The 27,267-nt window shown below is 35.1% G+C and overlaps 1 protein-coding gene across 4 annotated transcripts in view; it reads left to right on the forward strand.

Moving 5' to 3' along the window:
* Nucleotides 1-27,267, forward strand: part of CDH18 (cadherin 18) — a 495,321-nt gene that overhangs the window by 179,134 nt on the left and 288,920 nt on the right. For all 4 annotated transcript variants that reach the window (XM_064705466.1, XM_064705467.1, XM_064705474.1 and 1 more), the window contains exon 3: nucleotides 24,263-24,348. The gene's annotated coding sequence lies outside the window, so the exon portion shown is untranslated. The remainder of the gene's footprint in view (nucleotides 1-24,262; nucleotides 24,349-27,267) is intronic.

Below are 27,267 nucleotides of genomic sequence, written 5' to 3' on the forward strand. Positions count from 1 at the left end.
GTTTGGTAGGTTTTTTTTTATTTTGGTTTTTTTTTTTTTTCATTGTGATAATGACTGAAAATTTGTCTGTGTGGGATTTTGTTCCTTTCCATGATGGAAAATTGCTCACTCATTTTGACTATGAAAAATATGAAGTGTTGCTTCCACAAAGTTCCTGAAAGTGCAGTCACCTCGCTAAGAATTTATTGCGTCTGTCAGGAAGTGGTCCTTGGCAGCACATTGCCCAGATGATTTCTGAATACAGAAATGTTTGGACGCCTCAAACTCATTTTCAAGCTTTTGCTTCAGCTTCTATCATTCAGCTTATTAGTGGTATCCTTCCCCTATGAGAACAAGTTTTGAAATGGAACCCTGACTTTCTCCACCTCCCAGTATAACCAGATATTTAGTTCCCTAAGCGATTGGAGCAGCATAGGAACAAATATTCAGGAGTGACTGTATGATAAAACAGTTAGTAATGATCAACATTTTAGAAGTATTTAAATTAATTGCTTATTTCAAGCTATAACAAATCAACTATGTCCTTAGCTTATCAGTAGGAAAGGGTCCTCATTAGAATAGCATTGATATAGGAAAGTAATGTAAGACAAAAAGAGAAGCTATCAGATATAGATAAAGCATTTCAGTATCATCATGTTAATACTTAGTTTAATTATTTTTTTTATCTCTGTAAGAAGACAATTGAGTGGGAAGTGAAAGTGATAAGTATAAAATTGTTGCCAATCCAAGCTTCAATTTCCATCAATTGGAGACAGTATTGTTTAGTTCTATAATTTTTAATCTAACAAGAATATTATTATTATTATTATTACAGTTATGAAAATGCTAGAACTTGCGGTTCAGTTCAGTATATTCTGTTAAAATGAGATACACACAAAATTTGCAAGAACGTATCTGTTTTTCTGATGTTCTCCTTGTCCTTGCCCTGCCCTTTGGTATCTCAGGGCTCACTCTGCAGGGCTGAAGGACTGCAGACCAAGAGGACACCCTTTGTGATTTCTCCCAGGCGTGAGATTGGGGTTCATGAGCCCATAGGTTTCAAGGATTGTTCTTTTTGACGCTTTTTGAAGATGATTGCAAGACCTATCTCCCTTTTATCTTTTCTGCCAATCTGTGTCCAGGGCTCTTGTAGAGGCAGCCTTGGAGAGGCTTAAGGCTTTGCATGGAGCATGCTGGGTGGATTCCAAAGTTATCCCAGTGCACTTCATGCACGGCAAGGCAGGGCAGGTGTTTGACTGTGGAGCTGGAGGCCTCACGCTGCAATCTTTGTATGCCAAGGCCAGTGGGAAAAGAGGGAAGAGAGAGCAGAAATGCCAAGGAAAAGTGTGTTTCATTATTGTGCAGACATGGGCAAATTGCCAATGGGTGAGCAACACAGTGAGAACTGCGAAGTCAATACTCAAGTCTAAACTAGATGTGGCTTCAGGTGGATATGGGAATATATCAGTTTAATCAAGAGCACTAATAAGTTTTTTGTAGGTGTCCAAGGAGTTTACCTAGCCAGTGGATTACTGAAAGTGTACTTTAATAGTGACATCCCTAGCATTATGGACTATGGCTGCTGGCCAGAAATTGAAGATTCTGTTTGTGAGAGATTGGGAGTTTTAAAATCTGTTTTTAAAGTTACCTTTAATTATCCTTAATTTCTTTTACTTTGAGTAATTTTCTGCTGTCCCAAATCTGTAATATTTAACAAATTTCTGGAGAGCAATAAGGCAATTCTGGAGAGCAGTCAAGGCCTCTTGGCCTTGATTTTGTTAAGTTCTTTTCATCCTTGATTTTGTTAAGTTCTTTTCATTTTCTTCTATGAAAATTCCCTGCAATTCCATCAATATGTTACTAGTTTTTTAGGCTTTTCCTTGAGTTCAAATGCATTGGACAGCTAGACCAACATTTTATAGGTCATTCTAGACAAAACGCTGGTGAAAGATCAACAGTGTTTTACATAGAGACAAAAGTAATTTTCGCCCTTTTTTCTTTTTGCTGGCTGGTATGCTTTGTTCTTTCTTGAAGGAAAAGTATCTTTGAATAAAATGAAGCAAATTTCTTCTAAAAATGCTGCACATAAGATGAGAACTGATCATGAGCACAGTCGAATGATATTGCAAACTGACTAGTGAGAGTACTGTCAGGTTATGCTCAGGTAGAATAATATGTTATTCCTTTATACTCAGTAAAAATTACACATTTTTGCTTCTCTCCATATCATACTAAAATGTATCTTGAAATAATTCTAGATATTCAGTGGTGTTTTTTCATTTATATAAGCAAAGAATGACCTTCACTGGAATAGCTGGTTTTGGCTTAATTTTCTGTCTCTCTGCTTTTGTGTATCCAGCTCATTTCTGCAGAACTTCAGCTTATCATCAGGGCAAGCAATGTGATTACTGATTTGATGGTCTGCTGATACATAGCCCTGTGTTGTCATTACAACAGCTTTGCATATGTGAATCTCAAATGACTAGATTTCAAGAGACAGCTTGTTGTGAATCAAAATAATGTGTATCAGCTTGAGAGAAGATTAATCATTTCAGCAAAGGATTTGTTTTCTTCAGTCAGACCACTAGGTTACTTTATACAAACACTTAAATATTCAGAAGTGTTTGAATAAATATGTCTGAAAGTCTGCATAAAGGAAGAAGTGGAAAGCTTTAAGCTCTATTTTCATGATTTTTGCTTTTAGACATTTCTAGACTACTTTATCTAACTGTATATGAACTGCAAAAACCTCTGTATTTGGTTAAGGAGAGTCATGCAAGACAATTTTTTTTTTTTGTCTACATAACTGACCTATAAATATATTCAGAGTCTTAGTCCTGGCTCTGCTATGTAACTTTTTGTTTCAATTTTGCAGTTTTGTGAAGTTTTTGAACAAAATAGAGACCGTTCCTTCTCTTTCAATAGTGGCATTTCTTTTAATAAAAGTAATCAGGATCCTTTGAAATCCATGCCAATCTGTTCTATTAACATTGTAAAGTTTAACTGTAGCTCCTCTCTTTCTGTTAATAGTTGGTTACTTCTTGTAATGTGACAGGTAAAAATGCAGGAGGAGGAATGCTTGTCCCACCAGAAACTTGTGTGGTACAAGACTGTGGATTTAAAAGAACTTCAGTGTCACTGCCTTCAGAAAATGAAGCAGCTGCAATAAGCAAAGAGCTATTTGAAGAGAAATGGGAACTAATGAATTGAACAGATTGCTTAGGGCAGCTTCAAAAAGTCTACAGGTGGTAAATTTAGAATTAATTAAAGTGTGAACTAATATCTAAAGAAATTATTTGGATTTTTTTCTAATCAAATGATAACTAATCTAATTCTGTTGTGGTTCACAAGTTACTTTTGACAGCTTTAAAATTTTGGTCCTTAAGATACTTAGGGAAAGACCTTTAGGTGTAATAAACTGTCAAGTCAGAGTCGCTTGAAGATTGGGAGGAGATGTCATGTTTATTTTGGCTACAGAAATAATTTTTTTTCAAACTCTTATTGTCTTCAAATATCTATGAATGTGTGAAATGGATATTTTACTAATTTACTTGGCAGGGAATTCATTTAGGTCCATAAAATGGGTTATATTAGAGTTTTTTCCTCAGTTTTATCTTTTCTTTACATTTTAAAATTATTGTGTAGATTATTTCAAAGACTGTTTACCAGCCATGTAAATTAACCTGTAGTTTAAAATGCACTAGCTTTGGGGTTCAGAGTGTCACAAAACCTACAGATTCAGGGACACTAGGACAAAAGCCTTACGCCCCAGAGCTCCTGGAGCTGTAGAGTTTGTGGATCTCTCAACTCTAATGGCACCTTGGATGCAGGATTAAGGTGCTTTTGAGGCTGAGTTCCTGTGGGTGACCCAGATGAGAAAGGTTTGGAGAGAGCAATGTCGGTACAGTGGCATGCTCCCCTTGGCCAGACTCCTACAGCCCCAGCGTCCTGTGATAGCAAAACAAGCCGCTACAGCATCCCCTCCCATTTCATCCCACACAGAAAGCATCAAAAAGTGCAGTTCAGAAGTGTTTCTTGTTTCGGAGGTGCCCTGGCTTCTGGGAGAACTCTGTGTTAGCTTTCTGCTTGCTGGATGGGGTTATGGATATTTATTAAAATAACTGTTGGTATCTACGATGAGCAGGAAAGAATATACTGGTCTTCAAATTAGCCTGGAGATGTAGACTCCCAGTATCTTTGAATTTGTGTAAGAAATTTTGATATTAAACAAAGGCTGTTCTATAATGCCAAGTTTGTGAAGTTATACAATTTTTATAACTAGAGAGAAAAATTCATGACAAGAAAGATATAAATTTGGGACCACATAACAGTGTCAAGAACATGTTGTTTCTTCAAACCTTGAGATTTTAGCTGAGGAGCTTTAGAGTGACAATAATCAGCTGTGTGTACAAACTAGTTCTATGTTTAGTCAAGCAGCTAAAAACTGCAAGTGGAACCTGTTAATTGGAAGTTAAGAATAGAAATAATCACCAAAACTTGGCATTTGGGGTTTTCCCCCCTTGTCTCAAAATCTGGAATAAAATAAAAGAATGAGCATAAATTACTAATTCTCAAAAAATATTCTTGGTGATATGTTACCAAGTTTAAAAGTGATCAGAACTGAGCAGAGCAACAGTAAGAAATACAAAAGCAATTTTTGGCTGTTGTTGAGGAAAAATGGAGAGTTTGATGCTATTCCATTTAATTTCTTAAGAAGTTTTTGGGTTTTCTTTGTGATATATATTTTTTTAATCATGTTTTCTAGTGAAAAACATGTTTTATAAAAAAGTATCTTACCCAACACACTACCTTTTTACCAAGTAATGATCCAAGGAAAGTATTCTATTAGTACTGCTCTGAGTCAGCCTCACATTTATCAGATAAACCATAGGTATTGATGAGAATGTTTTGCTTGTCTTTTTCAAAGGCCATGATGTTATTTGAGTTCCAATCATTCACTAACTACAATCATTAATGTTTCCTTCATGAGACTACAGAATGTAGAATGCAAGATATTGATGTCAATGCCCTTGCTTCATTCACCTAATTATTGTTGTATTTTATGCTGATAAATTTCAGCCAAGCATACAGGAACACATACTCTTTACTAAAAAATCTTTAGAAACTGAGATTTAGGTGGTGTGTAGTACAAAATAATCTACTGTTGCAGCTGGTTAGACTATCAGTATGATTCATGTTGAAGATAAAATAAAATCATGGTCTGTACCAGTTTGGCTGCAGCTGTTACTAATCCTATTGCCAGCTGTGTATCGTTTGTAGCATAATTTAGGGTGTGCTTTCCACACCTTGAATGAAGTTATTTACCTAAGCTATGCATTTGAAGCTCAGTCTAGACTTGAATTGACACTTGTATCACATCTTAGAAAAGGGAGTACTTGCCTGGATAATGAAATGGTAAAATTGCATTCATTATCCTATTCATAGTTTGTCTCTGGGGAAAGCACTACTCAGTTTTCTGGATTGGTTTCAAGATACAAGTGAGTTTTCTTTGTGGGTTTGTGTTTGGTGGGTTTTTTTGATCTTCTCTCGTTCTTAATAGCTGTGCTCCTTCTTTTACTTAATTTTCTCTTCACCACTGTGAATTGCTTATTTATTTTAAGGTTGTGAAATAATGGTGTATGAAGTACTCCTCCCAACAGAAAAGATAATTATCTTTGACCAAGAAGCACCTGAAGTTTGAAGGATGCTGCAGTAGTGACGTCTAACAAGTTGATATAAATGTGTTTGGAACTGGAAGAGAAAATCTGCTTAGCTTATAAAGTCAAGAATAATAAGGTGTTTGGCAAATTGTATTTTTTTTCTTATAGCATCAAAGGGCTACCTAGGATGTTCTGTTTGTTTCAATGAGTTGATTAATCGGTCTAGTGAGGTAAACATCTATCTTTCAGAAGAGCTGTAAACTCAAAGGAAAAGAAAACAAGTCAGTATTTCACCTTTGGTCTAATGACAAGAAGTTGGAGACAGTTTGGAGAAATTTCCTCTTACGAGAAGAGACCAAGAAGAAGCAAATGCAGAGCTGCCTTATTTTTCCAGAGTAGGACTGCTGCCATCACACAGAAATGCAATCTATGTTCTTACTGTTTTCTGAAACAAGCTCATTACTCTGGTTTTGAAGAGTAATTTTCATTATCTGTTATAAATTTTTTATTTATATAAACTCTTTTAGGAAAGAAACCAGTACATTTTTAATTGCATGTAGTTTTTAATATGTTTTGCTAGGATGTTACCACAGTCTGCAAATGATATTGACAATTAATTGGAATTTATTTGATTGCTATAAATTGATATATTTGATCTCAAAAGTAGTATTTATTAATTCAGAAATAAATTTAAAAAGCATGTTGTTTTAAAGTTTCTAATATGTGTTAGAAATGTATTTTTGCATTTATACATGTTATACTCTGGTATGCTGTTCAAGGTATTTCTTCCTATATTTCTATTTTATTTCAGTCAGCCAATTCTTTAATTTCAGTTTTATTATTGTAAGCTTGTGATGATAATTATCTTCTCTGAATAAATTAGCATATTATCAAATATTATTAGCATATTTTTGTTTATTAATTTTTAATTAAAAGCTCAACTTCCAACTCCATTATTAAGATTTTGACCAGTTTTCTGCAAGGATGGGTCAAATATATAAAAAACTTTTTTATTGCCAGAAAAAAAAGTGATATATATTAATTATTGAAGAATTCAGACCACGTATACCTGCAGTCAGTTAAAAGTGTGCACTTAATATTGGCTTAAATAGGAAAATAATTTGTAAACTCTTCAAGTGAAAAAAATCGTTTCAGTTACTAATTTATATGTTTTTATTACCTTGTACATTTAATTATAAAATGAGACTGCTGATCCAATAAATTAATCTTAGATCATTTGAAATTACTTATTTTGCCTTAAATGTTTATGACAGAATAATATTCAGCCACAGTTGGTGGTGGGAAAAAATTACAATTCTTCATAAGTCATCTCTTTAAAATTTATGAGTTCTTAAGTAGAAAAGTGGAGGTTTTTTCTTTTAAACTTTTGTGATTTATTAGATTTTCTTTGAGCTGCACTGAGATCTGTAGTTGGTTTTTTTTCAGGTTTTTCTCTGTTACTTAAGACACATTGTATTGATTTTTTTATGTTACTCCTATGCTATTTCATTAAAAAGATACTGAATGATTAAAATTCAAGTGAGAAATTATTAAGCTTATTTTTTTTTAAATAATGTCAGAGTTCTGGGAAAAATTTTGGATTACCTATTGCATTTACCCCATATAAATTCTACAGTTATGGCCATATGGTCATACGGATTCAATTGTAGGCTTTGAATTTTCATTCTGTTTTCAAGTGTGCTAAAATTGTACTGACACCTCATATAGCTTATTTAAGCAAAAGGCATGCACATATGGCAAGCATAGTGTGAAGAACAATTTTGTAACTGTTTCTCATGCACAGTGCTGTGCTGGGCTCAGTCAATCAACACCATCTCGGCAGCGTGGCAGAACCGGATCTGCATAGCGATTATACTCCATCAGTGTGCACTGTCCTGCAGTTGGTGACGACTATTTTGCAACTTCTGTAGAAACTGAATTCTTCATCCACACTTCCACTGCAGGCTTCGCTTGCTCCTGGCCTGTTTTCCTTCCCTAATGTGGCTTAGCAAGGCTGCCTGCTTCTGCTTGCCAGTCCCTGCTGAATTGATTTGCCGGTACGTAGTGAAGGTCAAAGTAAGGAAGTGTCGAGGGTCATTAGGTTTGTACATGGTTTGTGGGGAAACTCATTAATGGGTGGAATGTGGGAGTAGTTTTGCTGTTCCCTTGAGGGGAGGACAGACAGGACAGGACCTGAGCATCACACTTTGTATTTGTAGCAGCTAATCAACCGGTCACTGTAGTTTGTCTAACTACCCTTTCAGTGCACAAATAGCTGCAGGCACAGCATATGCAATCTTTTGCTTAGAAGGGATGTAGTAGGGATTTTGGGGAGCTGATGGCATTGTCATAAAAAAAAGAACAAATACAAATCTGAAGCAAAAATAATTTAGATGTTTTTCTCTGTGTAACAACTTGTTCATGCTGTGTTTTTAGTGATGACTGCTAATGTACAGGTATCAAAAAGCTCCTCTGCTTTCACTGGATGCACCATGTAATTTTCAAAGAAAACAGACTTACAGAATTGGCATGCTATAGCAAATTTTGATTTCTATCTTAAATAATGGGCAGGTGACCTAAATTTTTTTCTGAAAGATCTTTTAAGTATGCATCCAGAGTTTTAGAATGAGGTGTGTTTTGTAAAAAACCCAAAAATGTTCATCACACCATATAATTCTAGGGAGAGAAAAATTGAAGAAAGGGGAATCACTACCTAGTGAAAACCTTTATAAATATGTGTCATTCAGAGGCAGGGAAAGATATGTGATATTAGGGGAGGAATTTGTATGGTTTGCCTTCCAAGACTGAATTCAGCTGCAGTAAAACATTTTTGAGAGAATATGCCTCGACTATTCAGTTCTGGAACCTTTCCACCTGTTGTGAGGCAATACAGAATATCAGAACTGTAGGGGTAACATTGTTCTGAAATTCCTGGGAGGCAGAGCTAGAACTTCAGCTTCACAAGTTAAGAAGGTGCTCAGGGTCCAGTATGAGGATGTTTAGAATGTTTACCTAAAACCCGCTTTTACTGGAGAGGCTGACTATAGCCTTTATATTTGATGGAAAGATGTAAACAGTTTTTCTGACCTGTTAGAGATATCTGATCCCTCTGCTGACCATAAAGGGGGGGTCTAAATGACTAGCTGCTTAAGGCATTTTAAAGATCTAAATTTTGACAGATTAATCCATCTTCAATCTATTCAGCTACTTCAGGGAGACTGAAAGAGTGTGTGTAAACATACCCTTTATCAGATTCTATTTTCCAAACTTTTTGAATGTGCTAGTAATTATAAGAATGTTATGAGTAAATAAATGCAGGTACTTAGTAAGGTTATATTTAAGAAGCGCCTTACTAAGATGAACACAGTACAAAATGTAGGAGCTATAATGGCAAGAAAATGAATCAGACAAGATTCAAATTCGCTCTAATTTTTTTTTGTTAAGATTTGTACAGATATTTTCTATTGTTTCAGTGCCAGTGAGAATTTTGAGACGTTGACTCTAATAAATCTTTATGGGGCTGAGTTATGTGAACTCACAGGGGATACTGTAATTTAGGCTGGGAGTTCTACACCCTTAGTAAAACCAGAATGAATTTAGACTTTGATCTTTCTCTTTTTTTTTTAACAATAACAATAATGAACAATTAATAATGAACAATATTTTTTGAGTTCTCATGTACTTTTTTTTTGCATTCTCCTTTGATAGTTCTTACATTCTCTTTTGTTAGTTTTCAGTGTCATGGGGTAAGAGAAGGACTTATGTTACAAGTTTTCATATGGTGTTCACTATCTTGACAGTCCTTAAGATGAAAAGCATCCCCTTCACCATGCAGATGAAAGTTATCCTGTATTGCTGTTTTTCTCAATAAGTTCTTACTTCATTATAAAAAATAAAACAGCAAAACAGTAGCAAGTTCTTGGCCTATAATTTTTGTATTCTTCCATAGAAAATTAAGAAGTTTTCAGGAAGAATATTGTGCTTAATAACTATCCTAACCTTTATTCTTACTTGCTAGTGATATTCCAGAAGCACAAGAGTAGAAATATGAGAGATATCCTAAATAGCAGTTCTTACAATAATTCAGACTGCTAATTAAAAAAAAAAAAAAAAGGTAACTAAATCTGTTCTCCCTCTACAGTCATCATACCTGCAGAATTGTTTGGAATCATTCTGCTTGGAATTTGTAAGATCTTATTTCAGAGAAGATAAAACCAGCATCCAGAGTGCATAAGGATATAAGGGAGACTTCACAAAAATGGCCTTTGGGATGTACAAATAGCAAATAAATTTGGAACTAGATAGAAAAGATGTAATATTCATTTAAATGTCTGTTTGAAGGCATCATTTTTTAAGTGGGAGAGTTCAATGCAGCAGGTGGTGGTGATGAATTTTTTTGCCATGCTTTTTCCCAAGCTTAAATGATTTTTATTTTACATAAGATTTTTAGAGAAAATAAATGCCAGACCCATGCTACCTACAGAAATGAAAGGATGCTAAAAACATAACTGTTTCATTCAAAATTATCAGCATGCTATTTATGTAGTGTGGGAGTATATGCTTTAAAATGTGTGTGGATGAAAACAGAAAACAGTTTGTTTGGATTATTCATGTTTGTATTGTGATTTCAAGAGAGGAAATAGTAAAATGAGAAAAGTTTCCTCTGTCAGAAAACAGTCACTGGTGCTATTCTGTGCCCCTCTTGTACTCATATCTTTCACAAATCAGACTTAGTACCCTGGCTGAGGTAGTAATTCATTGTTCTACTGCTATATTGAATATCCCTGACAAGGGGGTCAAAAACTCTGCTCACAACTGAATAATATAATGGGTAACTGCAGTTGTTGCAAAACTTAATACATAATCACAAATACTACATGAGTACTGAAGGTTTGGTGGTTTATTTCTTCCTTACATTGCGCAGTTCTCACATTTTTGCAAAATATGAGTAAAATTCACAGTAATTGAAAAGTGTCAGTAGCTTGCTGGGTACAGAAAAAGTTCTTTATGCTTTGAAGTTCCCTGAGTGCTGGTGCAGCACTTTGAAAAATTCCTTAATGACTGAGTAGTAGTTCTTGAACTAGTGATTTGGGAGTCCCCTGCAAGCGCACTAATGATTCAGACAGCAGCATTAAATCACTTGCTTTAGTTTAAGTACTTCTTGAATGTACATAAAGTCTCACTTTACTGGGAATTGAACTAACTACTTGCAGTCTGAAAAGCAATAAGTTGTGCACTTAAGCAAAGGTGAATTACTAATAAGAGAGTTTTTTCAGTATGTGTTTTTTGAAAGCTTTTAGCTGTTTGGAAGAAGGATTGTACAGCAGTTGTCGAAGCTTCACATGTTGGACTCTACCAGCCCTTGGAGAGATCTTTTTAACAATTTTCAGGAAAAAAGGTGACAGAGAAATACCATGATAAAGGCTTTTGGAAGACACAAGAGGAAACTCTTCAATAGTATTTCACAGAACATTAAATTTCTCTAATCTCTTCAGAAGCTGCACTACTTTTTTAAATTTTTTTTTTTATTTTGTTTTATTGCTCTGACAGTGACTTGAGAATAAAATTAAGATGGTGGTACTGGTAGAGTCTACCTTCTGCCTAGGTTGATTTCCTGCATTCCTGTTTTACTTAAATAATATTAAAAGGTGTCTGCATAGTTTTGTGAATTTATCACCCATGGATTACGCTTCTGAGTAACCATTTGATAAATAGTTTATCTGTTTTAGATTTCATTATTCTCAGTCCAGACCTAAATCAGAAGATCAGCCAAAAATACCAGCAACAGTTCATAAATGAGCTAGGATCTCCTGAGCAAACTCAAACACATAAAGGAAGCATACAGGAGGTAGCATCAGGGACAGATGATCTGGGAGGAGTATAGAGGCAACATTTGAGCAGAAATGCAGTTACGAGGGACCAAGCCTGAATTGAACAGAATCTGGTCAGGGATATCAAAAGAAAATGAGAAGGATTGCAATGTGTACATAGGTGACGAAATGAAGAATAGGGAATATGTGGGCTCAGTGCTGAATGAACCTGCTGACTCAAGACACGGAAAAGGCTGAGGTTCTGAATTCCTCTTAGTTTTAACTGGAAAAATCATTCTTCAGAAATCTTAATTACTGAAGTCAGAGAAAACCCTGGTGCAAGGAAAATGTACTCATGGAAGACAATCAGGTCAGGGAACAATTAAGCAAATGGACATACACAAATCCATGGGCTGTGATGGGAGGTAATGTTTGACCAAACTGATAAACTTACATCAGAAAATGACAGTCTCAGTAGATGAGTGTAGAGCACTGGGCAGTCATTAAGGCTACCTAGGTGTCAACAAGGATTTTTACGCTCTTCCCTGTAAGATCCTCATAGAGAAGCTGACAAAGAATGGATTGGATGAACAGACATTGAGATGGACTGTAAACTGGCTGAAGCCCAGACTGTGGTGGCCAGGGGTAGTAAGTCTAGCTGCAGGTCAGTAGCTGGCAGTGGACCCCAGAGGTCAACACAGGGTTCAGATGTTCTTACAATCTTCATTAAAGATCTGGATGATGGGACAAAGTGTAACATCAGCTGGTTTGTTGATGTCACAACACAGGGAGCAGTGGATGACCAGAGCCAGTGATGACTTCCAGAGGAACCCGGAGAAATGGCCTGACAGGAACCTCATTAAGTTCAACAAGGGAAAATGTGAGGTCATGCAAAGGAGGATCAATAAACCAAGGCAGTGTAGTGAGGAAGACCATGTGAGGGGACTGATTAGCTGAAAGGCAGCTTGGAAGGAACTACAGGTGGATATAAAGTGAAACACGAAGGCCAAAGGTGCCCTGGGCTCCTTTAGGAGTGTTGTTACAGATAAATGGTATAACCTGCCCAGCAGAGCTGGACAATCCAAATAAACACATCAATAAAAAGAACTGTGTACAAATAGATATAAAGCAGTGCAAAGACAGCAGATGAAAGGATTCAGAGCTAACAGATAAAACCTATCTCAGAGAAAGGAGCACACAGAAGATTCCAATGGTCACAGAAGCATAGAATAATGGAATGTTTCATTAGGAGTAAATACAAAACTGTCTTAAATATACAAATAAGAATTTTTTCTCTGAAAAATATTTAAATATGTTTGAGAGTTTTTCTTTTTTCTTTTTTTTTTTAATTTACATTGATGTAAGTAACTTTGTTTTAATGGTTTACTTGTATAGACATACCTTTTTCTATTGGTATAAACCTAGCAGCCTCCTAAACATTAAATCTTTCTTGTATTTCTGACTATTCTAAAATGTCCATAGTGGTATTGAGAGTGCTCTCTTGACAATCAATGTAATTTATTTTTGAGAAGAACTCAGGACAAAGTCTGATTTTGTGTGTATAGAAACTTATGTGTACTGTCTCAAACTAAAAAGAGAAAAGATAGGCTAGAACATGCAGAGCCTTGGTATCTTTCATTTCCTTGGTCACCTGAAGAAATAACAATGTTCAATAATATTAGCAGAAAATGGAGAAATCTTTCTTCTCATGTGTGCTTTCTTCAATGAGAAAGTTCCAGGTTTATTGAAGGATGCATTTGTAAACTTTAGAAATCAGAAACCATCCAAGACCATTCAGATTTTTCTGAATAGTGTACATCTCATTTGCTGTAGAAGAGAGAAAATTCCAAGCAAAATAAGTGAAGCAAGTGAGTTTCTACTTTCTTAGAGGAAATTTTGTCTTTCACCTCATTTTTTTTTCTCAAATAGGACAAGAGCACTTCCCAATATAGGTGGGATTGTATGCTTATTATATAATACAAGAATCTCACTGCTTCTGGTTCTATTTCTCACATTTTTAGGCATTATGTGATGTCTCTAATGGAACTATGTCTTGCCTCAGGCTTGCAGTTCTTTTCTTCTTTGAATATGTCAGATTGAAGGAAAACATTACTTTTAATCAATTTTCAGATTTGACTTAATAAACATTTAAGCCTTGAGTACAGTCTTCTTATCTGCCACAATAAGCAATCATCTTTTGTTTGTTATATTTCTGATTGTGGTATGCTGAAATCCCAAGGATAGTCTTTTAGTATCATCCTATGCAAGCCCCAGCAAGAGTCTGAGCACCTCATGAGCCAAAAAAAGGGAATGCAAGACAAGGGAAAAAGAAATTTCTATTCACATTTGATAGGTTAGAAAACTGAAGCAAAATCTACCAAAACTACTCATGATCATACAGCAGTAAATTTTTAATCAGGTTACTCATCCATGAGTTTTCTCACCTCAAAATTTTGTTTCAGCTGACAGAGAAGTCTAGATTTTTTTTCTTTACAGTTTTAATTTTTGCCTTGCTGTATTTTTGAAATTTAAAAAACCTGCCTGAGGAAAACAAAACATTTTTTTAATATTTTCCTAGTACAAGGACTGCTGTATTTGAATCTTTTTGCTTTTGCTCCTAAGACAGGCACAGGCTGCTATGCTCTCCTGATATGCAGACAACTGCAGTCAGCACCATACACTAAATAAAGTCTTCAGCTGTTTCAAGTTCAAAGTTCAAAGCTGTTTCCTTTCCTTCAAGTCACAGATTGTTTTCAGCCTAGACTAATTTTGTGGGAAATCAAAAATTGTTTTTTAACCTCACTGAACAGACCAAGACCCAATTACACTTTATGAAGATGAAATGTATGTCAGTGTGTAATTTAAAATATGCTGTGAGACCTCCTGTGAGCTCAGAAATTATCTTCTAAGTCATGGCTTAAAAAAAAGTGTTTGCTTCCTTTATCTTGGGTTGTTTCTTTCTATGCAATGAACACTATCAGACTTCAAGCAATGTGAAGGAAAGAAGAGCTTTTGCCTCTATATATCCAAGGGAAATTATATGCTATAACTCTTGATTTTTTGACAGGAATATAAGCCCATACCAGTTTTTGCTTTCATTACCATTATCTGAAGAAAATTTATGGTGCTGATATGATGAACTTAAAGCTGTTCCTCTGCCTTCTATTTTGTTGCATTTCTGCATAATACAATTATATTGGAAATTGGAAAGTGGAATTATATTCCACTTTCTTGTGTGTTTGCATTTTAGTAAGTCTGGTTTTCTGTTCATGCTAGATATTTAGTTGTATCCTTTTGGTACTGTAAATTAAAATGTCACTGCAGACAGAAGTCTCAGACTGAACTGGGAGTAAGCAAATCTTGAATTTTAACAACAGAGTATATTTGTGCATTTGAGAAACTATATGTAAGCTTCACAGAATTTGATCCAATTTTGTTTTGGAAAGCTATTCAATGTTCTGATAATAGCAGTATTGAATGTTTTTACTTTGATCTGATTTTGTTATTAAGGACTTAATGTATGTAAAAATGATGGTGGTTATCTGTACATATGTGAGTGAAATTAGATTTAAAATAGTAAAATCTGTTTTCTTTTTTCTCTTTTCCATCTCATTAGGGGAAGAAATATTTTTTAAAATGAATTGAGATCACTAGTTGAGTTGTACTGAATGTTTGAGAACACTTTCCATTTACAATGAGCTGGAAACAAAATTGCTCGAAATCACTTGGGGTTTTGTACATTGAAAGGTTAATTGGTAAGACACAGCTATGATCTATTTCAGCCAGAGATTTAGATAACTAATTTAGTATGGCTTCCTTGTAAATTAGATGTAAAGCTTTAGTAAGTGAAGGGTCACTTTTTCCAATGGAATTCTAATGTGATCTCTAAATGCTGTTTTTCAGTTTATATATATGAGTAAGTACTAGTGAAAATGACCTTGTTCTAGTAAATTTTGTCATCATTACAGACACCTGAACCCTGGTGCCTGTGCCCACATTATGCTTCTAGTTTTTTACTTCCAGGGCATGTTTGCATAGACCATGAGGAATTGTTTTTGATTGTATGGACTTCAATGGTTAATTGCTTTTCTAAGCAATATGTTTAAGTGAAAATGGGATATTTCATTCAGGTCTTGAAATCATATCAAATTATATGAACAAAGCATAATACAGATGTATTTAAATCTGTAGGTGACATTTTACATTCAATGTTGAGTATTAATGTGTAAAGAGCAAAATGCTACTAAGCACTAGAAGTTTAAGAAGATGTTTGCTTAGAAAGAAAAACATTGCAACAGTCATGTTTAATTTCTATCTTCATAGAATAATAGAATCATTAGGAGAATCAAATGCACCTCTGAGTATCGTATCTACGTATCCCTGAGTATCATACCTACACATCTCTTAAATATCTCCAGGGATGGTGACTCAACAATTCATTTGCATTTGCTCCCTTCACCCTTCAATTCCTGTCTCCTTTGCACACCTCTGAATATAAATTTGAGCTTGTGCATGGGAACAAAATAGAAAAATCAATGCTGCTGTCCTCTTCACAGTGGTGGCAGAGACAGAATTCCAGCTGGAATCTGTTCTCCTTTCACTTAATACTTGAATTCCTCTTTTGTCTGGGAAGACTTTCTGATGCTACACTGGTTCCAAATAATTGAGATCATATATTAATATAATATGAAGAGAAATAATTATATCAAAAATTGGAAAAAAAACCAAGGCCATGTTCTTGACAAGAAAAGATCTGGGTTCTAAAAATTTAACTGAAAATAACACCTTAGTATTGTAGCACTTCTCTAATTTTTGTGAATCAACATGTACATAACGCTGTAGAGCCTTAAACTCAATACAATAAAATTAATATTTTTATGAATCTCATTTCTACTCAAAATGCTTTTATTTTATTGGTCCACTTGACTTCCACACAGCTTTTCTCTTGAACTGCTCTATACACGATTTTCAAGAACCTCTTGTGCTCGCATTTCCATTTCAGTGATACAGTTGCATTTATATCCACCAACATTTTGTCCCTGATCTCATATAGTTAAATTTAATTGGTGTAGCGGTAGAGTTAGTTTCCATATTTTTTGAGTATTTCTATGGATCTTTAGAGAAGCAGACATATGAGAAAAAATTTTTAAGAATGCCTTTTCAGAAGTGAATACAAAGATTAGATATCGTAAAACAAGAGTACTCCTTTGCTTCATTTGTTCTTCTTAATGATGAAAAGTCTGCTAAATGTTCAATGATTCACTAGAAGTTCTAAGTAAAATTCTGTATGCCTCATTCCTTTTCAGTAAAGAAATAAAATTAATGTCAGTATTCCATTGTAGAGGCTTCCATGCCCACACAGATGTTAATGACTTATGCATATCATATGATAGGTAGGATTTTCCCTATTAAATGAATGTCCTTAATTATAAAATCTAAATAACATGTTATTAATAAAAAGAAAATTCATATTTGTAACATAAATATTATATTGTTAATTATATAATAATTATAATATTTATTTATAATTTCAATTTAATAAAATTTTCTAAAATAAGAGAGAAATTTAAAAAAATACATCATAGGTTATTTCATTTGCAGCAAGAGAGGAACTTTTATCAGGAAAAATAAGTATAAAATAACTTTATGTTTTATAGTTAGTAATGCTCTGTGGACTAGCATTGTAAGAACTAATTGTAAATGTGTTCTTAGATCAAAAGAGGGGATTAGTTCATTGTATTCAGCATTGGTACAATCTCCCCTTGAGTAATGTGCACAGTTCTGGGCCCCACAATTTAGGAAATTTTTGAAGGGCCTTGAATGTATTCAGAAGAATGCAAAAAAGCTGATGAAATGGATGGAAGAAAGGAACTGCAGAGGACTTTGGACTTGTCCAGTTTGGAGAAAAGAAGGCTGAGTGGCTCTTTTCAGCTTCCTGAGGTGGGAAATAGAAGAGGGAAGTGCTGATCTCTTCTGGGACTCATGGGAAGATCAGGGTAGGTTTGCTCTGGACATTGGGAAACATTTCTTTACTTCGGTGGTGGTCAACCAAAAGAACAGGCTTCCTAGAAAAGTGGTTGATAACCCAAGACTGTCAGTGTTGAAGAAATGTTTGGGCAATGCCCTTGTTAATATGCTTTAACATTTGGCCAGCTATGAGGTGGTCAGGTAGTTGGACTTGATCATTGCTGGTCCCTTCCAACTGAAATACTCTACTGTGGTTTTTTGTGTTTTTTTTTTCCTAAACCTGTGTTCATTAGCTCTTTTATTGTCAAGCAGATTAGTAAAATAAAGTCAATTATATCAATAAAGTCAAAATAAAATCTGGCAAGTTTTTATCTTAGTTATGTTTAGATGTTTCATTATAGTGGGAATTAAACTGAACATACCCACTGAAAAGTGGCAAGCAAAGTTCAGAACTCATTACTGTTCAGGATCTCAGGTATCTGCCACCTGATTGTGCATTTGAGTGTAAAAAAGTGCTCATTAGGTTGGCTGAAAATATGCATCTAGAGTGCAAATTGAAATATTCTTGAAGTCCTTCTAACAGCATCAAGTTACTCTTTGCTATAAGTGGAAACAAATGGAAAGAATCAGTTGCACCTCCCTGAACTTTGGAAAATGAAGGATTTTAAGTTGCTTCACACTCATTTTTGTCTAATTCAGCTCTGCGTTTAGTGAAAAGCAAATTATAAGGGAAAATAAGAGAAGGAAAATTATGCTGATAGCAGTAAAAATATAGGTATGAAGAACCTTGATCCTCATTTTCACAGGGAACATTTTCATACGAACTTTGCTCTCTCTGGCATTAATAAAAGAATTTAAGAGTTCAACTAGAAATCTTTCTATTTAACAGATGTAAAGGAAAAATAATGTCAGAAACTAAGAAAAACCCCATATACATAGTCAACCATTGTATATTTTACATCACTTCAGCTTAAAATCCTTTACAGATCTGTGAGGGTACTGTTTTGAACATAGGCTATAGTTCAGGAGATTATCCTGTAAATGCATTTAGATTGATAAAGTGTGTAAACTATCTCTACCTGTAATTGTCTTGGTAAGCACAAGTTACTGATCAAGAGTTATTTGAAGGGATTTTCATTCTTTTTTAAAATTATTTTGCCTTTAATGACATCAAACTGTTTTGGTTTTAAGATATTTGCCCTTTTTTGGTTAGTTTAGTTTTGTTTTGTTATATAGACATCTAGGTGATGTCAATGCCACCATGTAAACATATTTCTTCTGTGTTGGTGCTTAAGGTCTTCTTCTCTTTCCTTTGCCAGGTGATAATAAACCAAATATTTGGCAGCAAAATTATTTAGCTTCTTGCCCTGAGAAAGTGAATTTACTTGTGGTTTTAGTTGCACCTTGAATTGTTTGAAAAAAGTAATCAATTATTGATTTTAGTTTATAGGTAAGCAATAGCTGAAGATTTTAGTTATTTTCTCTGTTATTTCCAAGTTTGCTTTTTTCTCTAGGTAAAGATATGCCAAGATATTTATGACTTTTGATTTCTTTAGGAGCATCAAGAGAAAACTGTGACTTTAAAACTGTCTTTTCTAGTTTTTGTTAGCTTGGGGATATCCTTTTCATCTGTGTATTGCAACATTCACAGCGGTTAAACAAACTGAGCTTTACTGAAAGGGTGGATGACACTACTAGCTAGTAAAATCTCACCATCCAGATAATAAAAAAAATAGTAAATTGTACTCCCATAGTCTGATTAACATTGTTACCTTCTGGCTGTTTTGTTTGGAAGGGTTTTTTTTTTGCTTGGTAGACACAAATTCATTGTGAGTTTAATCAGTCTGTGTATACTCATAGTGTTTTTTCTAACTGAGAAGCCATAACTTGACATTTCACATGATTCAAGACATTGGAGAATTTGTAAAAGAAAGTATTTCATTTTTCTTTTTTACTGAAACCAATAAATTATATTTTCCAAGGACATAGAGCCACAATGATGCTTGAAATTATGTTTCTGTACTTCATAACATAACTGACCCAGTTCTGTATTTTTGTTGGTTTTTTCTTTTTTTTTTCTTCTCTTTTTTATCATTTCAATTAGTATGGGTATTTGGCAGAAATTTCCCTTAGGGGAAATCCAGATGTCACTAAAATTCAAATTTTCTAAATGTTAGGTACAAATTGATCAGTAATTCTTTATTTTAACCTTGCACACAATTGTGCACTACAGCAATAAAATGACTGGAGAAAGGAAACCAAAAGGTTTTGTAAGGGTAAAACCTTTCTGACAATAAATATGGATCTTCAAATGTCAAGAGGGACTAGATTAAATCCATGGGTTTCTTTCAATCTAATGTCATTAGGAATAATTACTTCATATTTTTCTTTAAATGTTTGGCTAATACAGATGCATGTAGTACTGAAGATGTATCTCTCAAAGCGGATAGAAAAATCAGCGTTTAAAATTTTGATCAAATGCAGTGATTTGACACTGGCCAAATGCCAGGCACCCGCGAAAGCCAGTCACTCACCCTCCCCTGCCACAGCTGGACAGAGGAGAAAAAAAATTCATGAAGGGTTCATGAGTTGAGATAAGGACTAGGAGCAAACACTTCAAGGGTAAAACAGTGTAATAGTTGCCTCCTCAAGCCAGGCCTCATCAACTCTTGGAGGTCTATAACACACCCAAGATAGCTCAGCTACCCTTGGAGGCATAAAAATCAGCAGGATGGCTTCTGTTGCAGTGTTGGAAACAAAAGGGTTTAATAAAAGGCAAAGTAACAAACAGAGAAAAACTGAGCCAGGTGCAAGAGGTTCTTGTTCCTGGTAAAACACCTCACAAAAGCGATTAGTTTCTTTTTTCTCTTATTTTTCTAGTAAATTGCCCAGGCGAGACTTTTTGGCTCCTGTCCAATTAGCTATCCTTAAGTTTAAGGTGAAGTCCCCCAGGCCCTATGGGATGTCTTTTCACCTAATTGAGGAGGGAAACTTCTGGACTTCTTTCCTTTTTGAGGTGACAAAGGAGAGTTTTGTCACTCCGTCAACAGAGGGAACATTTCCTATAAAACAGGCTTAACTTAAAGGTACAAAGTGAATTTATTACTAACAGAATCAGAGGACGATAATGAGAAGTATAATAAGCCCTTAAAACCCATGTTTTTTCCCCAAACCTTCCCTCCTTCCCACCAGGGCGACAGGGAGACAGGATGTGGGAGTTTTGATCAGTTCATCGCCTGAGTTTTTCTTTCACTGCCCAGGAAGAGGAGTCCTCCTTCCCCTGTGAGACCGTGGTGTCCCTCCCATGAGAGATAGCTCCTCTTCTCCCACATGGTTCCAATCTCATGAGCAGCAGTCCTGCCAAAACTGCTGCAACATGAGTCTCTCCCACAGGCACAGAGTCCTCCCAAAACTGCTGTGGTGTGGGTCACTCTTCCACAGGGTGCAGTCCTCCAAGGACAGGTTGCTCCAGCCTGGAAGCAGGGCCCCTCTCTCCACTGGGTCTCCCATTGGATCACAGCCTCCTCCAGACACCCACCCACTCCAGCATGGGCACCTCCCCCACAGGCTGTGGGTGGATCTCTGCATCCCCCATGGATCCCCAAAGGCTGTGGGTGGATCTCTGCATCCCCCGTGGATCCCCACGGGCTGTGGGTGGATCTCTGCATCCCCCATGGATCCCCACGGGCTGTGGGTGGATCTCTGCATCCCCCATGGATCCCCATGGGCTGCAGGGGCACAGCTGCTTCACCATGGTCTCACCACAGCCTGCAGAGGAACCTCAGCTCTGGCACATGGAACACCTTCACCCTCTCGTTCTTCACTGACCTTGATGTCTCCATGTGGTTTCCCTCACATGTTCTCACCTCCTCCTCCTCTTCTCTGACTAGTAGAACAAAAACTGTGTGCACTTTGCTTTGATTTTCTTCCTAAATATGTAATCACAGAGGTATTACAAACATCAAATCTCAGCAAACACTATAAAACATATACATCTGATTAAAATACTTCAACTACTGTAACAATACAAAGATAGAAGGATTTTTATGAGACTAGAAACTGCTTTTAAATATGTGCTTTTGTTCCATGAAACAACTCTTTTGAATCCTTTTAGTATTTAAAAAATGAAGATGTAAGCATGAAGAGATCTTCTTTGTTGACATTTTTCACCTAAATATTGATTAAAGCAATATTCAAGCAATATTCATCCTTCAAGCAAGCGTTATTTTTCCCACTGTCCCTCCATTATCTTGTTTTCAATGTATCATGGAAATGTTCTAGCACTCAGATGAAATAAGCCTTTGACTGAAGAGACATCAGTTAATCTTGAAACTTGCAAGACTCAAAAATTGTTATCAAAGAAGGAATAAGAAAAAATGTGTGAGACTCCACTATATTACCATTGAAAAAGTAATACAAAACCCTCAAGTCATGGCCACTATAAAAATAGTTATAAATCAAGATTTGCTTGAATGGTAGCAGTGTGATTACTTAATTTTGCAAACTATAAGTACATAGTTCCTAGCTCTTAAAGAATCTTGAATTATAGCATAACATACACTATTTCTAGTATTGTGAATGTTGGATGCCTTGTTTTACCTTCTGTATCATGCATTGGCTTTCATGTATTCAAATGAATGTGTGATATGTTTTATTCTTGAGAAACACTGAAGTAAAAGACTTTGAAGCAGCTATTGACAGAAAATTGTTTCCTGACTTCTTTCTGCCCTACTACATTGCTGGCTTGGGGGTACAAATTAAAGCCTTATTAACCCTTTTCAGTTGTTTTCATTTCTGTCTTGGCTTTTTTTTTTTATCTATTATTACTTTCATTTAAATACTTTCTTCATTAGTTTCTTCCACATATACCACAATCAACCTCCAAAACTGAGTTCACTTAAATTTGTTATATACACCTTCCCTTCAAGCAAGCTGTCTTCTGTGTTGTTTTTATTTAACATAACTTGTTTATATTAGTACAGATAAATGAAATAATTTGAAGAAAGGAGTAACTCAGGATGATCAAGATAAGAGGAGTATTTTAAAGTGAAACTGAGAAGTTCAATACAAATTAAGCTAAAAATGCAAATGGAAATTTTATTTTATTAATGTCTGTTGTTTCCTTTTAAGTTAGTAATAAAGCTATCACAGAATCACAGACTGGTTTCTTCTTAATGAAATATTTATTTTGTAATGGTATTGATGTTTTTTCTAAGGACTGTGATAACCCATGATTTCTATTTCTAACTTAATCAAAAAGACTTAAAACTGGTAATTTTTTTCTGAGAATACTTAAAACATTCTAACAATGATAATGACTTCAGTAGTTTGATTTCTCCTGATAGTGTCTGCTGCTTCTTTGCTGCTTATATACTCTATGTGCATTTCTAAAAATGTGTAATGAGTATTAGGATGCACCTAGTGTCTATGGTTCCTGAATTTTACATGGCTATTGAAATAAAGTGAAAACATAACAACCCTGCTTGTTGAGTTTTTTATAATTCTTCTCAGTAAATCAAAAATTATAATGGTGTGCAGGAGTGGGAAGTGTGACGGTTAAATAGCTGCACTTGCTATGTTTTGCATAGAATCATAGAATGTTAAAGGGTTGGGAGGCACCTTAAAGATCATCAAGTCCCTACAACTCCCACTACACCAGGCTGTTCCAGTTCTTGTCCAACCTGACTTTGAATGTTGCCAGTGTTGGGATATCCACAACCTCTCTGGGCAACATGTTCCAGTGTCTCACCAGCCTCACAGTAAAAAATTTCTTCCTAATATCTAATCTAAATTTCACCTCTTTCAGTTTGTACCCATTACCCCTTATCCCATCAATACAGTTCCTGATGAAGAGTCCCTCTCCAGCTCCACTTTAAGGAAAGATATTGGAATGTTGCTGTAAGGTTTTCACGTAATTTTCTGTTCTTCAGGCTGAACAGCCCCAGCTTTCTCATCCTAGCTTCATAGAGGAGGTTCTCCAGTCCTCTTGGTGGCCCTCTAGACTAGATCCAACAGTTGCATGTCCTTCCTAATTTGGGAACACCAGAACTGCACAGAGGGTGTCCCAAGAGCAGAGTAGGGGGTGAGAATCGCCTACTTCGGTCTACTGGCAACACTCCCTTTGATGCAGTCAAAGGTTCCATTGGATTTGTGGGCTGTAAACACAAATCTGACTGCCACTTTTTCTCAGAAATAATGGATAATGGCTTAGCAGCTTTGTCTGCCAGCTCCGTCAGGACCTGCAAATTAATCTCATTGGGTCCCATGGACCTGTGAACATTGAGGTTCCTTGGTCTTGAACCTGATCCTCTTCTACAGTGGGCTTAGTGTTTTCATTCTCCCAGTCAGTCCCTGCATTTACCTTTCTTGACATGGGTGGATTGGCAAGAGCGCTTGCAGTTGAAGACACATAAAGAACATATCTTTATGATATTGTTCTTTCTCTAGAATCTAAATGAGTATATTTTTTTAGACACTTGAATGTTTGTGGTAAACGATGTCGACACATTTTATTTTAGGAATTTGTGAAATCATAGTTACATACACATCTGCTGAAAATCTGCTAAGGATTGCCTGATAGGAATATTTTTATATAGTGGCCTATTTATGAGCTTCCTTGCTGATTGCATTTTAAAAGAATGTCTCCCTGCACAGATGACATTCAGTTTTCTAATTTGCTTTTAAAAAGGTAATCCTGTTTAGAGATTTATTTGCTTAAGATAATGAGGTAGGATTACAGCTGAATTAACTGCAATGCTATTAAGTGTTGTTTGTTGGTTTTTTTTTTTTCTTCGGGTCTAGCCTTATGCTTTCAGTTTGAAAGTAAGCTGAGATTTATTTTTCTAGGCTACAAAACAAATTCAAGACCAGAAGACAGAAAGGCAGCTGAAGTAGTAATTCTCCTGAAGAATTAAGACACCAGTGTCTTTGAGGTATGTTTGTTTTGGAAATGCTGTTAATTATTTATTAATCTTGACACTATGTATGAGAGTAATGGTGAATGCTTTTTAACATTAGTGACTATTTCACATCTTGCAATGTAATTCATTTGAAAGAGAACTCCAAAATATATACACCTATATATATATATATATATAGGTGTTTTTTAATAAGTATCGGAAATTAGCTGTAAATGTGCTTCTGTTATATCTAACAATATCTTTCTGTCTAGAAAATTAGACATACCTACCTGCAAAGTTAAAAATCTAGAAGCTTTCTATGTTCTTTCTGACTTAACAATTGCTGCTTTCTTTATGTGCCGTACGTACTGAGAAAAATTTCCAAATAAGAATGTCAAAAATTTTATATGCAATACATATTACTATGATTTAAATAGCTACAATAAACATTTCTATCAGATGTTAAAGAGAATGTATAGAAAGAAATTATGAGTAACTCTATAAGGAAGACAATGGAAAGTCATCAGTGAGTAGACAGATTAATGGAAGATAAACCGAAGAAATTCATCACTGCCTTTTCACAAGTTTAAAAATAGCCTATTTAACACTGTTTTTCAGTTGCAAAATGTTTGAACTCAGTAAATTGGATTCCAGTTTTGTAAATGTACCAGCAAAGCTTGTGGGGAACTAAGGAAATACAGATGATGCTAATTTCATTTTAGGTCTAGTATTCACTTAGCATGTTCAGGAGCTTAAACAGAGAAAATTGCAGTCTTCATACATTCAAAAAGCACTAGGGCCTGGATAACATTATTTTTATTACATTTGGGAAATATTCTTTTGTAGTTTATTTTTCTTGGAATGCCTTCCATCCCTAGTTTTCTCTTTCATTCAATATATTGCATTTCAAAGAATTATTTATTTTTGTCCTAGAGAGGTATTTTCTCATAACAGTAAAACCACAATTCCTCTATCTTTTGTTACTTCAATCCTCACCTGAAGCTTCTTCTTTTTGCAGGATATATATTTCGCCAGCATATACTCTCGTCTCTTCTACATTCCCACCAGATCTGTGTTATTTTGTTCACATTCAACCTGTTAGAAGGAGCATGTAGAAGTTTGACTAGTGAGACAAACATCTCATGGCTGTTAAGTTCTGCAAGCCTATAGTGTGATGCACAAATTTTGTCCAAAAACAATTTTCGATTAAAGAAAACCTGAAAAAAACCAAAAAATACAAACACAAACTCAGTTTCCTCTTCCCTCAAAGAGAATATTTATTTCAGCTCCCTTTAAAGCCACACAACCGCTCAAGACTGTTGACCTCCAGGATTATTTTCTTTTTCTTTGCTTTAGATGTTTGGATGTTCAATAACAGGTTTGAAGCCTTTGGAATTGAGAAGTTGAGTTCTGTACACTATCTTTGTGTTAACATCATTCACAGTGAATAGATTCAGATTTTTTGCCTCCTAGCATTTGTAACCACAAGTACGTCTCTTTTATTGTCAGTTTTTTTCCTGGAGAAACAATATTTGAAGTACAGTAATATACAGGAAAAAGAGGGAAATCAGCAAATATTCACATATTTTACCCTACTATTCTTTTATCTCTCAGCATACCTAAATTTTGTATTGGAGAAAGGAATTTAAAACTGTTATGGAAAATTTGATGAGACTCTACACACGTGCAAGTGACATCTGGGAAAAGTGTTTTTTATTAAATTAAAAATCTCCTTGGCCTTTTCTTGACTCCCATTGAGATACATACTTGTTCCTCAGGGCACAATTTGTCTTGCAGATTGTATTTGATTTGTAGTCTAAGGATAGAAGTTCATCATGTTAAATACATGTAGCTTTCAGAAGCATGGTAAGGCAATATTTTTTTATTGAGTCATGAGGAAAAATGTGTAAAAAAAGATAGATCTCACTTCACTAGATCTGTCTGAAGCAAGATGCCAAGTAAAATATTTATTAATTTTTAATCAGTCTGCTTTAACTTTGGATCTATTTGTGATATTTATGTTTTTGCCTAGCCTGATCCCTGAGTGTTCCCATGCATAAAGTGTTTGTTATTATATGTTTTTTAAGCCTTTAGAAAATCTTCACTTTCTCTCAGTTATAAAGAAATAACTGTAAAACAGCAGACAAAAAATAGTACAATATGAGGGAAAACAAAAGAAGTATATCATGTTTGCCCTTTCTCATTCCATCTGCCAGATTATTTAATCTTACTCAGTGTAGTATTTCTGTCATTTTAGATATTATGTGATAGACAGGTTACCATCTGATTTCAAATGGATTTTGAGTGAATTATTTAATCTGCAGTTCAACATTTCTGACTCTTTATAGAAGTGTAAACATTGTCCTTGGTGGCAGAGAAGTCTCTGACTTTTCCATGTGAGAGTCTTTCTGGGTATAATATTCAGAATAAGGGAAAGGTAGTTTGAGTAGCAAACAATTCTTGTACGTGTGTGTGTGTGTGTGTGTGTGTGTGTGTGTATGTATGTATATATATATGTGTATATGCATATGTATACATATAAAATCTTTCTCTGAGACACCATGTTAGAGTTTAAAAAATGAGTTTATGGCTACCTGAAGATATACTTTCAAATCTTCTCCTGGTGATACAGGCCTTGAGCAAGCAGTGTAAGGAACTGCTAACAAAGTTCATACTGGAGCTTTTGAAATTACTGATTTAATAAATGATCTGAATAATGATCCTTAATGATCTGAGTAAATAGAAACTTGCAAATGCCACAGAGGCTCTCTACCAGATGACTCACATTTCTGTTTGTAGCTTATACATTTAAATTATATTGCTCCATGCCTAATGGCCCAACTTAGATTTGTCTTTTCCAAACTGAGATATCTAATTTTAGTTCTCTGATTTAGAATGAAGTTACCTGATCTTCTCATTGCTCTTATGCATATTTTGCCTTTTTATATGGTT

The sequence above is a fragment of the Zonotrichia leucophrys genome, chromosome 2 (genome assembly GCF_028769735.1).
Source record: "Zonotrichia leucophrys gambelii isolate GWCS_2022_RI chromosome 2, RI_Zleu_2.0, whole genome shotgun sequence".
In the NCBI taxonomy this organism is placed as follows: domain Eukaryota; kingdom Metazoa; phylum Chordata; class Aves; order Passeriformes; family Passerellidae; genus Zonotrichia; species Zonotrichia leucophrys.